Source organism: Ovis canadensis, chromosome 6 (genome assembly GCF_042477335.2).
Source record: "Ovis canadensis isolate MfBH-ARS-UI-01 breed Bighorn chromosome 6, ARS-UI_OviCan_v2, whole genome shotgun sequence".
Taxonomy (NCBI): Eukaryota; Metazoa; Chordata; class Mammalia; order Artiodactyla; family Bovidae; genus Ovis; species Ovis canadensis.
The window spans coordinates 75,619,443-75,636,154 of NC_091250.1; the positions used below are offsets into that span (position 1 = coordinate 75,619,443).

The 16,712-nt window shown below is 41.0% G+C and overlaps 1 protein-coding gene across 3 annotated transcripts in view; it reads left to right on the forward strand.

Moving 5' to 3' along the window:
* RHOH (ras homolog family member H) overlaps positions 1-16,712 on the forward strand; it is a 51,828-nt gene that overhangs the window by 21,740 nt on the left and 13,376 nt on the right. The window contains exon 1 of one of the 3 annotated variants that reach the window (XM_069593983.1): positions 2,640-2,937. The exons of the other annotated variants lie outside the window; for them this stretch is intronic. The gene's annotated coding sequence lies outside the window, so the exon portion shown is untranslated. Of the gene's footprint in view, positions 1-2,639; positions 2,938-16,712 lie in introns of those variants that run through there. 3 annotated transcript variants of the gene reach the window in all.

Below are 16,712 nucleotides of genomic sequence, written 5' to 3' on the forward strand. Positions count from 1 at the left end.
ATCAATAGATGAGAGCCAGTAAGTAGCTGGACATGGTTTTCTTTGCAGTTCTAAAACCCGCTGTACACTATTTGTGTTTTAACGTAAATAACCAACATCGTTGGAATTCACTTATAAGATACAAGCCTAAAGGCCAGATTTAGGAGCTGGAAACAGTTCACTAGCTCGATTCTGCCTTCCATTTCCTGATCTTCTCTGTATGAGAGAATTGGAGGTGTGGAGGCAGGGTGTAAAGCTCAGGGTTTTGGAGTTGACCAGGGTCAAGTTATTTAATTTCTCTGGCTCTCAGTCATCACATTTGTAAAATTTTCCTTGTGGGACTGTCATGAGGATAAAACGAGGTCAGATATGAAGGTGCTTGCCTCAGGCACCATGGCAGTCAATAAGTGGAACTGTGGATGTCTTGGTTTATCCACCTGATGCTTCAGGGGCAATATATCTTTGTTTTACTGAGTTTCCCTCAGCATTCCCCTGAAGAGAAATAGTTACTTAGGTATACTTATTTAAAAGGTATTACTTAAAAGGTATTATTTAAAAGGTATCTACTTAAGGAGTTGGAATAGGAGTAGTATCTACATTTTATAACATTTCAAGCTGGAATGAAACCCTCCATCTTATACTCAATGAAAGAAGCACCTAGAGGTGAGTGGGTACTTCTGGTTACAAGGCTAATGACAGAGGTGAAATTGAACCCAAATATCCTGACTCCTGATTAGAGCTTTCACCTCTAGACTAGGGTTTTGTTTTGGGGGGGACAATTTTGTGTGTGTGTGTATGTGTGAGCCAAAGCTGCTTCACATGTAAACTGGGGATATTAATATAATAATTCTATTTTCCAGATGGTGAAGGTAAAATGAAAAGCTGTATGGGAATGCTGTACTTAGTTGCATAACAGTGTTTCTCCAATTTGACTGCTTCTGAGTCATCCTTGTACTTTGAAAATAGCTTCTCTGGTTCTTCCCAGACCTATTGGATGTGAATGTCCCCGTGAGGTGCCCAGGAAAACATTTTAAACAACCTCTAATTTTGAGGATGCTCACATTTGGGGATCTCTGACTTTACCTCCTGGACATTGATCAGTTTATCTGTAAACTGAGGGAATTCCCTGGTGGTGCAGTGGTTAGGACTTGGTGCTTCACTGCTGTGGCTCTGGGTTCAATCCCTAGTTGGGAAATTAAGATCCTACGTGGCATGACCAAAGGAAAAAAAAATTTTAATCATAAATTGAGAATAATGATACTTCCCAGGGCTAATGGTGTATCACATCACTCTGGGGCAAGTGCAGTGAATAGACACCAAGTGTTTCTTTAATATTGTAGTCAGTATTATATTATACTGAAACTCCAGTACTTTGGCCATCTCATGCGAAAAGTTGACTCATTGGAAAAGACCCTGATGCTGGGAGGGATTGGTGGCAGGAGGAGAAGGGGACAACAGAGGATGAGATGGCTGGATGGCATCGCTGACTCGATGGACATGAGTTTGAGTAAACTCTGGGAGTTGGTGATGGGCAGGGAGGCCTGGTGTGCTGCGATTCACGGGGTCGCAAAGAGTTGGACACGACTGAGCGACTGAACTGAACTGATAATACAGATCAGTATTATAAACCCAGTGATCCTCATCTACAGATTGGACGCTTGATTTTGAGATGAATTAGAATTCCTCAGCTTTCTCTATTCCCCATGCAGCATTTAGTACAATGCCCAGCACGTAGTTAGAGTGCAGTACATATTGGAGGAGTGAGCACATGAATGGTGTTATTGAGAATTGAGATCAATGACACTTCAGATTATCAGTCTGCAGACAATACCGGAGACTGGTAGGCCACCAGGGCTATTCCAGTTTAGGAAGCGCCTGGATGTAGAAGGGAATGACCCAGAGAATGGGAATGACCAATACAAGATATCTTCCAGTGTCTTACCTCTCTTTGTATAGAGTTTTTGCTTTTTTGTGAAAATTTCTCCTCCTCCAACCAAAAGTGGCTTTGACGATAGAATAAGACTTGAACACATTCTTATAAATATGAAAACTGTAAAAAGGCCTTTACCTGCCAAGGATATTTACATTCCAATGAAGCACTGAACCTCTGGAGAAAGGGCTGTTTCAATGGTGGGAGGATGTGCAGCAGGGAGGGGAATTCCCTCACCCAGATGTCCCCTGTGGAGGCGGTACCTTCTGGTAAGGCTGTCCCCTGAAGGGCACGGACTGTGCCTGCTGTACCAGCTGATTGGGAAGCCCATGCGTCAGACTTTCTTGCAGGGGATCCTTATCATCAGGATGGCAGCTACTACTGATAGACTGGGAAGCTGCTTCCTTTGCCATCTCCTTGTGGCTCACTGAGCTGGGCCTCTGGATGATCCCAGATGGAGAATTGTGCTGGGGAGATCTTAAAACATGCTTCTGAATTACTGTCCTCCTTAAAAATGAGAAGCCCAGAACGGAACAGTTCTATGCACGAGAAGCAGTGATGACTCATAGTTGAAAAGACACTGGAATTCAGCCTGGAGAATATCATTAAAAGGAGAAGATGGGATAACAGATCTTGCATGTGGCACAGAAAGGAAGTCCTCTGTCTCTTTCTGTGCCCCATGATGCAAAAAGAAAAAAAGAAATTACCTACTGTTAACTGTGTGGTAGTCGAGTTTCCTGGGACTTGACTTTAGAAAAATAACAAGTGTGGGGAATTCCCTTGCAGACCAGTGATTAGGACTTGTGCTCTCACTGCCAAGGGCTGGGGTTCAGTCCTTGGTTGGGGAACTAAAATCCCACAAGCTGATTGGTGCAACAAAAAGTTTTAAAAAAATAGCAAGCACGAGCCTCACTCTTCTAGTTCCTGATTGCACACATACACGCACACGTGCACCGGGCTAGTCCAGCTTCATAGGAAATGGAATACTGAAGAGTTCATGAGGAGGTTTGTGAATTTAATCTTACAAGGTAAGCACTTTGGGCATAATAAACCCCAAAGAAGTGTTCTGATGGATGTCTGCATGAGATATGTGAGTGTTGTAAGATACAGACATAATGTACAAGTGAAGAGGTGGTTAGAGGAAGATGGAATGAATTTAGGGGATTACCCTCTGTTGCATTTCAGTTCACTTTGGAATTATGAATTTGAGACATTGGCTAATGCTGATATCGTGGGGTTTCTTTTGGAAACTTCCTATTGTCTCTTTTTTTTGTTTGTTTGTTTTTTATTTTTTAAATTTTAAAATCTTTAATTCTTACATGCATTCCCAAACATGAACCCCTAGGCTTGTATCATTAAGGCAAGACTTGAGTAGCCTAGTCTAGGTGACTAGACAGTCATCTTCTGAGAAGATGGATTTATACGACGAGATATTGACCAGAAAAAAGAGTTGGTGACCCATGGAAATGTACAAAACAAGCAAGTCTGAGAACTGTACTGTGGCAGTGACCTTCCATGCATTGTCAAAGGACAGAGAATCATAGCTAACAGACTTCCTCTTTTAGGATCCTTTCACAAGACCATGTTCTTCCCTGGTGGCTCAGACGGTAAAGCATCTGCCTGCATCCAGAAGACCCGGGTTTGATCCCTGGGTCGGGAAGATCCCCTGGAGAAGGAAATGGCAACCCACTCCAGTAATCTTGTCTAGAAAATCCCACGGATGGAAGAGCCTGGTAGGCTACAGTCCATAGGGTCACAAAGAGTCAGACACTACTGAAAGACTTCACTTTCACAAGACCATAGAGATGAAGTGAGCCTTAGGCTAAAGCATGCCCTTGACCTTTCTGATACTCAGTAACAAAAGGAAATACATTCCCAAAAATCCTAACAGTGGTAATCATCTCTATTACACAAAAAGCCTCTTTCCCTAGAATCTGAGTCCCCCCGCTGAGAGATTTTTCTACCATGTTCAGCAAGGCAGTCTGGGCACAATCCACACTTCACTGGAATATTCCAAAGTGTGTGTTTGTTTGCTTGCTTTGTTTTCACTTGAGTGGTATCTGAAAGAGGGATGAGGAGTTCCAGACTGAGTAAGAAAGAAACTTACAGGCTCAGTGAGACCTGCTCATCTGGCAGATGAGGTGACTGTGGTGGGAGGTTGGGGGAGGTCCTGGACTGGTCCAGGTCATTTCATTAGTCTGATTCTGACCCAGGATCTGGGTCTCCTGTGTCATACTTTCTTGAAAGTAACTACAGTATCTGTATGTAGAATGCTATTTCTATCCAGGAAGATGCATTTATATTTGCAAGATGCATTTATATTTTCTTTTACAGAGTCATGAGTTACTTTTACAAACTCCCTCTTGTTATAGAGTTATATGTTATATATGTTCTTTTGTTTTTTTTTTTACTATGCCATGTGGCATGTAGGATCTTAGTTCCCTGACCAAGGATCAGTCCCGCATCCCCTGCAATGGAAGTTCAGAGTTTTAACCACTAGACTACCTGGAAAGTCCTTGGAAGCAGTATATGTTTTAAAAGGAAATTTGGAAAACATAGATAAGCACACAAAAATCTGTGATTGTACCAATCACATCGCTAACGTGGATTTAGCTTCTTATTCCTTTCTCTAATTTTACTGAAAAATCAGGATCATGTTGTATACACTGTTTTGAACTTGCTTTTTTTTTTCATGTATCAGTGTTGTCATATACATATTTTTCTAAAATTATAAGGAATTCAATATTAAAAACATGTGTGTATTCCTCCTTTGAAAAGTTATCCTTTGTGGCAAGTTGTCTTGTATTTAAGAAGTTAAAACAAATGAGGGCGAAAATGAGTAGAAATGGCAAGTCCATTCTACAGGGAGTATTTTCTGGAAGTCCTTGCTATTAGAAACAGATTTAGGATGAGGCCTCCTCTCATGCATTTGATAATACCTGTGTGGAGGTGGGAGAGTTGGCCTAAAGGATGAACACCAAACTCCAGGTAGGCGCTCTGGATAATCTAGAGAGAGCCACGAGTTACCATGCCAAGAGAGGATGGTTACCCAGTCCCATTCCCTGCTAGGACCTGATCATTTTACTGTTGTAGGGACCACTTTTACAGGGCCTGGGAACTTCTCAGTGTGGAGATTTGGGAGGCAAATGAGTGACGTGGCCAATGGCTGCTTTTTGTGCTAAGAAAAGCCGTGAGGAGGCCTTAGAGAACTGAGGGATTTTGTGGGGTCTAAGTGACATTCCCCTTTGAGCCTTTCTGACGCCTTGCCTACCTAGTTGGTCTGCTGCCGTGGTCTGTAAATGGGCTGGGCATTTTCTCCAGTCGGTCTCTGAAACTCTCCAGAGTGCAAAATGTTAACATGTTCTTCTGTCACAGGTTAGGCCAGTGGACACTAAATTGGACGGGTACATGTTCCCAGGGAAAGAAGTGCAAATTCTCTTGCTATCTTGTGTACTGCTAAGATGGGCGCAACTGAACACTGTCTTGAAATCGGACACCTGTCAGGGCCCCCCATGCTTTGTTTGGCAAATGTGCCAGGGCTGAAGGCTTTTTAGTGCCCGTGCCTCTGCATCACGGGTGGTTTCCCAAAGAATCTGCCTGCCAGTGCAGGAGACTCAGGAGACACAAGGTTGATCACTGAGTCAGAAAGATCCCATGAAGAAGGAAGCAGCAGCCCACTCCAGTAGTCTTGCCCGGAAAATTCCATGGACAGAGGAGCCTGGTGGGCTATATATAGTCCATGGGGTCACAAAAGAGTTGGATATAATTGAGCATGCAAGCCTCTGTGTCAAGGTAGGAGGTGGAAAAGGAAAGACAGTCAAAGACAAGTGAGAAGAAAAGTCGAGAAAGGGTATCAGAGGCAGGAAGTTTGAAACATCTGCTCCTCCATGCTCTTCTCTACTAACATTTGCTCTCAAACCAACAGCAGGGTTTAAAAGCATTGATTCCAACTTTGAGAGAAGTTCTACTGTAGGTAAAACAGCGTTGCGTGGTACAAAGAGATTGTTCATGAAAGGAAAAGCCCATCCATGTGGCAGAATTCATTTTTGTCTTATTTTAAGAAACTGCCACAACTGCCCCCACCTTCAGCAACTACCACGCCAATCACTCAGCAGCCATCAATGATGAGGGAAGACTCTCCATCAATAGAAAGTTTATGACTTGATGAGGGCTCAGATGATAGTTAGCATCTTTTAGCAATAAATTATTTTTTGGTTAAGGCATGTGCATTACTTTTAGACATAATGCTATTGCATACTTAACAGACTTACAGTATGAGTTTGAGTGAACTCTGGGAGTTGGTGATGGACAGGGAGGCCTGGCGTTATGCAGTTCATGGGGTTGCAAAGAGTTGGACATACTGAGTGACTGAACTGAACTGAAGTGTAACTTTAATATGCAGTGGGAAACCAAAAAACTCATATGACTCACTTTATTGCAATATTTGCTTACTGTGGTGGTCTAGAATCCAAATCCACCATATCTTTGAGGTATTGCCTGAAAATCTGCTGATAAAGAAAAAATTAATTGAGAAAAGCACCAGGGAGTAAAGACCAGTATGCTATAGTTTGTATATTAAAAAAAAGAGCGAATGTGTGTCATCATTACACATATTCATTCATACATGTATGTTTGTGAATACATGTCATAATGTAATAGCTTTGAGAAAATGCATAAAAAACTTCATATAGTAGTTGTCTCTGGGAAAATGGCCTGAGGCCCTGGAGGGCAGGCAGAGGAGGGAGATGTATTTTTCACTTTTGTCCTCTTTGAATTTTACAGTAGACATGTATTAAGTATTCAAAAGGTAAACATAAGATTACACTCAAAGATTACACGTGAGCTCAGATAAGGGAGAAAAATAATGCCTGTGAGGAGTTTCAGGAAGGCCTCCCAGAGGAGGTGGCATCTGAGCTGGGCTCTGGGACAGGCAGAATTTTACCAGGAAGAGTCAGAGCAGGGAAGAAGGTATTTCAGGAGACCAGAGTAGCACACTTAAGATTGAAAGTGAAAGTAAAAGTTGTTCAGTTGTGTCTGACTCTTTGCGACCCCTTGGACTTTACAGTCCATGGAATTTTCCAGGCCAAAATACTGGAGTGGGTAGCCTTTCCTTTCTCCAGGGGATCTTCCCAACCTAGGATTCAAACCCAGGTCTCCCACATTTCAGGCAGATTCTTTACCAACTGAACCACAAGGGAAGTCAGGAAACGCAGGGAGAGTTGGGGGCTGTTACACAATCTGGAGGCAGCAATGGCTTGGTGAAGTGGGGCTGAGGAAGAGAAGAAAGGTAATGAGAGATGGTGGAAGGAGGTTATTTTATACTTGCCATGCAGAAATGAGCCATTTACAAATTGGCTTCAGTGTCCCTTTAAAAATGGTGTCCCTCCTGTGCTTCAGTCTCAAAAGCTGACTTTCTGCCCTCCAGTTACACAAACCCTTCTGTGCACACCTGGACACTGGCCACTTCTTCTCTCTGGATGCTGTCCACCAATCCCATTTTCTCCCCCATTCTGCAAGACCTATCTCAAATGTCACTCCTTTCTGCCTCTTCCACCCTCACCATCCTGGAAGATTTAAGCACTCTGGCCTCAGCATTCTCTTGGCATTTTGCATTTATTATGGCATTTGTCCATTTAAACTTTAATTTTTTTTCTGGGAGGAAGCTGTGCATGAGATCATTTGTATGCAGAAGGTTGCTTCTTTTCTCTCTAATTTAGAATTTTTTTCTCTAAGATCTCAGTTATATGGGGCCTTATTATGATGAAGAACAGCCATACCGGCTACCTTTCCATGGCCATCTCATTACTTCTTCCTAAGAATTCATTTCTTCTATAGAGAAAACCTTAACAAAGAAGTGAGGGTCAGAGTCATTAACAAAATAGGAAAAAACTTTTTTCAAAAACAAAAAACCTCTAGGCCTAAGCTAAACTATATTAACATTTTCTTTATTATCTTCTGTCCCCATTAAGCTCTTGAAAAGAATTCCTAATTTAAAGGCAATTAAAGTCAGATATCCTGTCATCTGTTTTCAGACTTCTATGGATTTGGAACTTAATAGAACATTATGTATGCAAAAGCAATAAACAGTTAAAAGAATAATTTTGCTCTGGACTATCTTGATAGTTTCAGGTTCCTTAGGAAGTTGTTTCTCCCAGATTCTGTGAGACCTCCATCAGAAGTTGAGCATCTAAGGAGACAGTTAATCCCACTGTTGTGTATTATAGCTGCAATATAATCAGTATGGGAAGTATAAACATCGATATCCCGAAAGGGGATTTTAAAAAACCTAAGACAGGCTGTACAAACCTGTGTTCTTAGGTTATTCCTCTTTGTTCCTCTTCTCCTTTAGACAACTTAGGGAGTAACTGGGCTTCCCTTGTAGCTCAGTTGGTAAAGAATCTGCCTACAATGCAGGAGACCTGGGTTCGATTACTTGGGAAGATCCCTTGGAGAAGGAAATGGAAACCCACTCCAGTATTCTTGCCTGAAGAATCCTAAGGACTCTAGCCTGCCAGACTCCTCTGCCCATGGGGTCGCAAGAGTCGGACATGACTTAGTGACTAAACTACCACCAGGGAGTAACTGCTATGCCCTTAGTACAGTTTATCTGTAGAGGGACATGTATTGGATGACTGGAATTCATAGTAAGCCTCATTGTGTCCACCACCGCACAGATACTTTTCCTCTGAATAGACCCGTTGTACCCATGGTACCTTGTAAGAGGTTTGTGCCTCTTAATTCGCTTCACCTCTTTCACCACTACTCCTATCCTAATGCCGTTCTGGCCATTCTGGACACTCAGGGGCTTCAGACCAGACTTGTAGATTTCTTTTTTTATATAAATGAGATTCTTTAATGAATTGTTCAACTGCTTTTTTTAAAGTTAGTAATATCTCATGGGTATTCTTCTTGTGCAGTACATACAAGGAAAACCTAATTCTTTTTTAAAATCAAAATATAGTTGAAGTACAATATTATGTTGGGAGAAGGCAGTGGCACCCCACTCCAGTACACTCGCCTGGAAAATCCCATGGACAGAGGAGCCTGGTAGGCTACAGTCCATGGGGTCACGAAGAGTTGGACACGACTGAGCAACTTCACTTTCACTTTTCACCTTCATGCATTGGAGAAGGAAATGGCAACCCACTCCAGTGTTCTTGCCTGGAGAATCCCAGGGACAGGGGAGTCTGGTGGGCTGCCGTCTATTGGGTCGCACAGAGTCGGACACGACTGAAGCGACTTAGCAGCAGCAGCACAATATTATGTTAATTTCAAGTGTACTACATAGTGATTTGATATTTGCGTACATTGTGAAGTGATCCCCACCATGAGTCAAGTCTGGTAACCATCTGTCCCCATATAAAGTTGACCATATTACAATATTGTTGACCATTGTTCTACTTAGTATCACATTCCTGTGATTTATTTTATAACTAGAGGTTTGCACCTCTTAATCCCCTTCACCTGTTTCACCCCCACTCCTATCCTAATTCTTTTTAATGCTGTATTGGATTTCATCGAATGGATATGGCAGAATTAATTTAACCACTGACTTATGATGGAACTTTTAGTTATTCTCAGTTCTTTTTTTTTCTTTTTTTTTGCTATTGTGAATAATGCTGCAATAAAATTCTTGCACATATATCTTCACTACTTGTATAGGCACAACAAAACAATGCATTTAAAGAATTAGAATTGTTGCGTTAAAAGGTACATGCATTTAAAATTTTGATAGCTACTGGCAGGGACATACCAAGGACATGGGGGTGGAAGGGGTCCACCCCAGGAATAGGCAATAAGGGAGTGAATCATCTATCAAGAATTTAAAGACAATAATAAAATCAATGTGGGTCTGCTTTTTGTTATCACCACGCACTGGCAGTGACAGAGTTAGTGCTTAGGGGAGTGTATGGATTCCATTAGATCTGACTTCAAGGATATATTGTGGTTGCCTGTGGCACTGTGTATTCCTAACTCCTAAACAGTAGATGAGAACTAAAGAATGATAGCACAATGATGAATATGAATATGAAACAGAACTTGATTAACTTTAATTCTGCTATTCTCTGTGACTTTTTAGAGTTTTGTGTTTAGATTTAAAACAGTGAGTAGAGCACAAATCGCAGAGTATAATATTTTTGATTAATAATTACAAGTTTTAGTTCATACACAAAATATTTTACTGCACTTGATAATACTTTAAAAATTGAAATTTATCTTTGTTGTAAACTGTTACTTGTTTATTTTAAAGTTAAAGAATGAATCAGGGAAAAAGTGATTGTTCCTGACTCTTATACATTATTTTGAAATGAATTTTGCCATGTAGATGAAAGAGGTTAAAAAATGATCAGCTCCAAGTGTCAAAAACAATAAATGTGCTGCTGGATTCTGTCAAATTGCCTTCTACAAAGATGGTGTTCTTCCGTACATCTTCCAGTGGTGTGTGAAAGTGACTGCTTAAGGGAGAAATCTTTCATATGTTGTTAGAAACCAGGCTCATAGTAAGAAAGAAATCACCCACCAGCTGAAAAATATCTTTCTGAGTCTACCACCTCACCTCCTGCTTTTATTTTAGGATTGTATCTTAGTCTATTTGAACTGCTATAACAAAATGCCACAGACTATGCAGTTTGTAAACAAGAGAAATTTATATTTCACAGGTTGAACAGTCTAAGATGATGTCTCTCGTGGATATGATGTCTAATGAGGGCTTGCTTCCTGATTCTTAGACGGTGCCTTCTCAGTGTGTCCTCATATGGTGGAAGGGACAAATGAGCTCTCTGGGGCTCTTTAATAATGCCAGTAATTCCATTGATGAGGGTTCCACTCACATGGCCTAGTCACCTCCCAAAGTCCCTACCTCGTATGACTATCATCATGGGGGTTAGGTGTCAGTTAATTCAATCTGAATTTTAGGGGCACACCAACATCAGGTCATAGCAGATTGCTTAGTTTCATCGAGATGGCAAAGACAGACTTGCCCCAAATGAGAGACAGAGGGAGGGGAGGTAGAGACAGCTCTATGAATGGACTTGGAGGCAAGCCCTCCTCACTAGCTTGTTCTCTTGGGCAAATTACCTTACTTCTCTGTGCTTTAGTTTCCCCAGCTGTAGAATAACCACAGTGGTACCTTACACATAATATTATTGTGATGACGAATGAGTTAATTTTCATAAAGTACTTCAAACAGTATCTGACCAATGCTAAATACCATGAGATTATTGTTATCCTTATTCACCTAATGGCTTCCCTAGTAGCTCAGTTGGTAAAGAATCTGCCGGCAATGCAGGAGACCCTGGTTCGATTCCTGGATCAAGAAGATCTACTGGAGAAGGGATAAGCTACCCACTCCAGTGTTCTTGGGCTTCCTTGGTGGCTCAGCTAGTAAAGAATCTGCCTGCAATTCAGGAGACCTGAGTTTGATCCCTTGGTTGGGAAGATCCCGTGGAGAAAGGAATGGCTACCCTCTCCAGTTTTCTGGCCTGGAGAATTCCATGGACTGTATAATCCATGGGGTCACAAAGAGTCAGACACGACTGAGTAACTTTCACTTCACATTTATTTACCTAATAGTCAGGTGTGCCGCTAGGCATGGGAGATAGAATTTTTTAATTGCCTTAAAAAATCCTTTGAACTCTGCACTATTATCCACATCTTAAACAGTTCTGGTTATGTGACATGCTGGAGGTTATACTATTAGCTGGCAATGAAGATGAAAATCTAACCAAGACCTGGACTCCACAACCCAGGCTCTGTGCAAATGATGTAATATTACCCATTTTATACTTTGAAACTGAAACTAAGTCACCTCATTCCATGCAGTGCTCTGGGATAAATTTCCAAGACAAAATACCTTCTTTTATAGTTTGAACAATCTGTAAATTAAGGGTTTACCCTAATTCTAGAAGATGCTAGAAGCCTTAATTATTGCCCCGGAAGAGAGATGATCAGTCTCTCAAAGAAAGTTGATGAGGAAGAGAACATCTGTTTGAAATGAGTTTTATATTAAAACTGGCAGTTATCTTTTGAGTAAAAAGCCACCTATTTGAATTATAGATCTATCTATATGGGTTTACATTTTAAGACTGAAATTAAGTATGGGATATAAAATGTAGATATACATATTTGGAAAAGTACAGTGTAGATGGAAAGAGTGCTGACTCAGTGATTCGGTTTCTGGGCTTCAAGTCAGCCTCCAGTAACTGAACCACTTGTCTCAGGGCCTTGGTTTCCTCATGGGAAAATGAGTGGGTTGAACTAGATGACCTTTCAGGTATCTAATCGTGCTAAGTTTCTTTCCACAATCAGAGGACATACTATTTCACATTCTATTTAGTGGTTGCTCAGGAGTTTGGGAAGTTCTCAGAATTCATGGACACAAAAACATATAATGAAAAATTGCTATATATGTATTTAAACAAGAAAGGATTAATATCCTTAATCTCAAAAAGATTTTTAAAAATCATCATTTAAGAAATGATGGCTACCTTACTAGAAAAGTAGGCAAAGTAAGTGACTTATGAAAGGAGAAAAATGTGTGGTCAATAAAAGATGAATATTAATTTTCACTAGCCATAAATGGAATGCAAATGAAAACAGATCTAACTGGCAACTACTACCCCCAGTGATGGTTGTGTGATGAAATGAACGTATTCATATACGGCTATAGGGTACAAATTGATCCAAGTTTTTCATCTTTATTATTCTAGTAATTGTGCTCATATCTATTTATACTAAAGAAATAATTGTATATTTGTACAAATTTATTTTTAAATGTTTACTCAGTGTTACTACAGTAAAAATTAGAAACAATTTAAATAATAGTCAATTGCTTAAATAAATAATGCTACAGTTGTATAATGAAGTATGACAGTCATTAAAATTATGTTTGAAGAATCTTAACATAAGAAATATTAACAATGTAAATGTTAAATAAAAAGCAAAATGCCCAGCTGAATATAAAGTATGATATTAGATTTGAAAAAAAAAAAAGCACACTGAAAAAACGAAACAGGAAAAGGTACACTAATTTCTTGCAGCTTTTGGTTTTAGGTGGTAGTTGCTTTTCTCCTTTAGATCATTTAGATGGTTCAGTACTTTTCAAATGTTCCATAATGTGGATGAACTACTTTTTTATCAGGGGAAAAAAAAGAATGCAGAGATGATCCAGAGAAAATGAGGGGAAAAGTAAGTCAGAGTGAGGAGGACATCTTCAGTCTGCTTGGATCAGCAAATAAGGGAGGAAATTTGTTACCACTAATGGTTTGAATATGTGTGTTGAATGATGGAGGTGGTGGTGATGGTGGTGGTGGTGGTAGTTCCGGGGTGGGGGATGGGGGAACCCAAGGATGTGAGGGTTTTCTTTGTTACAGATGATGCTTTAGAGCTGGGAGGTATTTTGGGCTTGGTGGAGTCTACTTAGATATCAGGTAGCTTTCATATTTTCCAAGTAAGTAATGATCAGAACCACTTTAAGGAGGAAACATAAAATCTAAAAGTAGAAACTCCTCACTGCCCCTTCACCTTTTCAGACAAAAAAGACCCCAGCAGGGAGGGTCTGCCTCACATTCAGAGTTACTTTGATTTGTCATCTGGTTTTATGTGAGTAGTCCATTTTCACTCTTGAGTTTCTTTCTTTTTAAAAGTTATTTTCATTATTACTGTTTGCACTTTTGCAAAGAGCTAATTCTGCAGAACTGGAGCAAGGAGGGCCAAGGGAAGTTGGTGAACATAGTTATACCAGTTAGGAAGTACAGGTAACCTCAAAGTAACTCCAAGAGTATCCTTTGGCTAGAGTATTTTCTAGACATGGCCTTTACTTCCCAGAGACAGGTGGTGATGATGTACTGAGATGCAGGTGGAGCTTGTACTTGAAGTTGAAGGCTCTCTTTTTATGACTTGGCTGGGAATGCTCACCTGGGCATGGCTTTTCCTCCTCTGTCTCCCTTCCACCAGGAGGCAGGTTCTAAACCTCTGCACTGCCTACGTTTATGTAATCTGTTATTTGATGAGTCAATTTTCCTTCAAATACTTGAATAAGTCACTGTGGCACAAAGTATACTTTTTATTTTTTAGTGATGCTTTTCTGTATTCTCTCTAAAGCTAAATATGAGAATGAAACCACAGCTTGGACAAAATGCTATAGAAAACAAAAGATCCTATCCTTTAAAACTTTTATCATGAAAAATTTTGAACATATATAAAGATAGTGAGAATAGACTAAAACTACCCCCATATACCATCATTCGAACCCAAGTCACTTACATCTTTCACTTTGGCAGGCAGTTCTCAATATTTTAACAGTTCTCAATACTGTCCCAGTCTTATTTCATCCATCATCCTTACTTTTTTGCCCTTTTCTGGGATAATCTAAAATAAATTCCAGACATCATATTCATCTCACCTGTCAGATAAGAACTTAAAAAAAATGTATACAACCTCAATGTGATTATCACCTAACAAAATTAGCAAGAGTTCCTTAATGTCATCAAACACCCAGGCCATATTCAAACTTCTTTAAATATTTAAAAAATACAGGAAGGATGGAATTTCCCTGGTGGTCCAGTGGTTAGGACTTCGAGCTCTCAGAACTTGCTGAGGGCCCATGTTTAATTCCTGATTGGGGACCTATAATCCTAACATCCCACAAGCCACATGGTGCTACCAAAAATACACATACATGGGATTCCCTGGTGATTCAGACAGTAAAGAATCTTCCTGCAATGCAGGAGACCCGAGTTTGATCCCTGGATCGAGAAGTTCCCTGGAGAAGGGAATGGTACCCTACTCCAGTATTCTTGCCTGGAGAATTCCATGGATAGAGGAGCCTGGTAGGCTATAGTCTGTGGGGTTGCAGAGTCAGACACGACTGAGCAACTAACACACACACACACACATACATATAACATGACTGGGCAGCTAACACACACATGTATTTCGTACATATATAAGGGGCTTCCCAGTTCGCGCTTAGTGGTAAAGAACCTGCCTGCCAAAGTGAAAGATGTAAGTGACTTGGGTTCGATCCCTGGGTTGGGAAGATCCCCTGGAGGAGGGCATGGCAACCCACTCCAGTATTCTTGCCTGGAGAATCCCGTGGACGTCCATGGGTTACCTTCCATGGAGTCACAAAGAGACGGACATGACTGCGTGACTGAGCACACACGCGCACATATACTTTTAAAAATTCTCTCATAAGGAGAAAAAGAGAGACGGGTGGCTTAGGGCATTTTCGAGAATGGGCATAGCACACGCAGCTTAGCTCGTCTTCTTTCCTATCCTGGAAAGAAAAACAAACAAAAAACCAGAAGCCAGAGATAGTGCTTCTAGGAATTTTAAACAAATTCGGCTGTTCAGATATAGAGAATTCTTGTCTTCAGACACTAATGGGAGTCATAAACATTCTCTTGCCTCAAGGGACCTCAGATCAGTCTTTTCCGCCCTTTCAAGCCTAAAACCTAAAAAACAAAGGAACACATACAAAGCACTTCAAAACTTTACACATAACTCATGTTTAATTTTATTTTAAAATGCACAGAAGCAAGGAGAAGAAAATGAGAATCAGCTATAATTCCAGGAATATAGACATTTCATCTTAACATGTTGGTATATACTGCTTTTCATACAGTTTTTCATAACTGTGCATATTTTGGAATCATACTGTTCATATTTTGAAAGCTGCTTCCATGGGGGTGGGGGTTTCCCAGGTGGTGCTAGTGGTAAAGAACCCACCTGTCAATACAGGAGACACAGGAGACAAAGTTTCGATCTCTGTGTCAGGAAGATCCCCTGGAGAAAGGAATGGCTACCCACTCCAGTATTCTTGCCTAGAGAATTCCATGGACAGAGGAGCCTGGTGGGCCACAGTCTATGGGGTCACACAGAGTCGGACTGAGTGACAAACACTAACTTTATGTCGTTCAGCTTAGGGACCCTTTTCCTGTGTCAGTTAATGCACTTATACTCTGCTATTTTAAAGGATGTGGATTGTAGGAATAAACTAATTAGTTTATCCAAGAACCGCCTGTTCTATTTTTTAAAAAGCACGTTTATTTGTTTGGCTGCATCGGGTCTTGGTTGTGACATTTGGGGTCTTTGTTGCAGCACACAAACTCTCTAGTTGTGGCGCGTGGGCTTCACTAGTTGCTGTGTGCGGACTTGGTTGCTCACGGCATATGGGATCTTAGTTTCCTGACCAGGGATTGAACCCACATTCCCTGCACTGCAAGGCAGATTCTTAACCCCTGGACTGCCAGGGAAGTCCCAAACCACCTATTCTTGAATAATTTTTCCCCATTATAAACAACATAGATGAGAATATGTGTGTAACTAAATATTTTGTGTCAAAGTTAGTGGAAGAATAGGAACTCTCCTTGCTGCCATCCTTCCCTGCCCATACATTCTCATTCCTTGTGATGTGGCCACAGCCCCCTCAGCTCTCCTGGAACCTCTCTGGCAGCCCAGTCTGAAATACCTCACTTTCCCCTTGTCTCACAAACTAGTCTCTCCTCCAGCCTTTCCTGTTTGCCACGGGCTCCCTCCAGACCCCCTCTCGGGCCTCACAATCATCTTACTTTGGGCCTGCCTGCCAACTATCTCTAATAATTTTACAACAACCATTCAGGATAAATAATAATAACAGTAAATACTTCTATAGCACTCTGTGCCAGGTACCCTTCTATGTGCTTGCTAAGTCGCTTCAGTCGTGTCCGACTCTGTGCGACCCCATAGACGGCAGCCCACCAGGCTCCCCCGTCCCTGGGATTCTCCAGGCAAGAACACTGGAGTGGGTTGCCATTTCCTT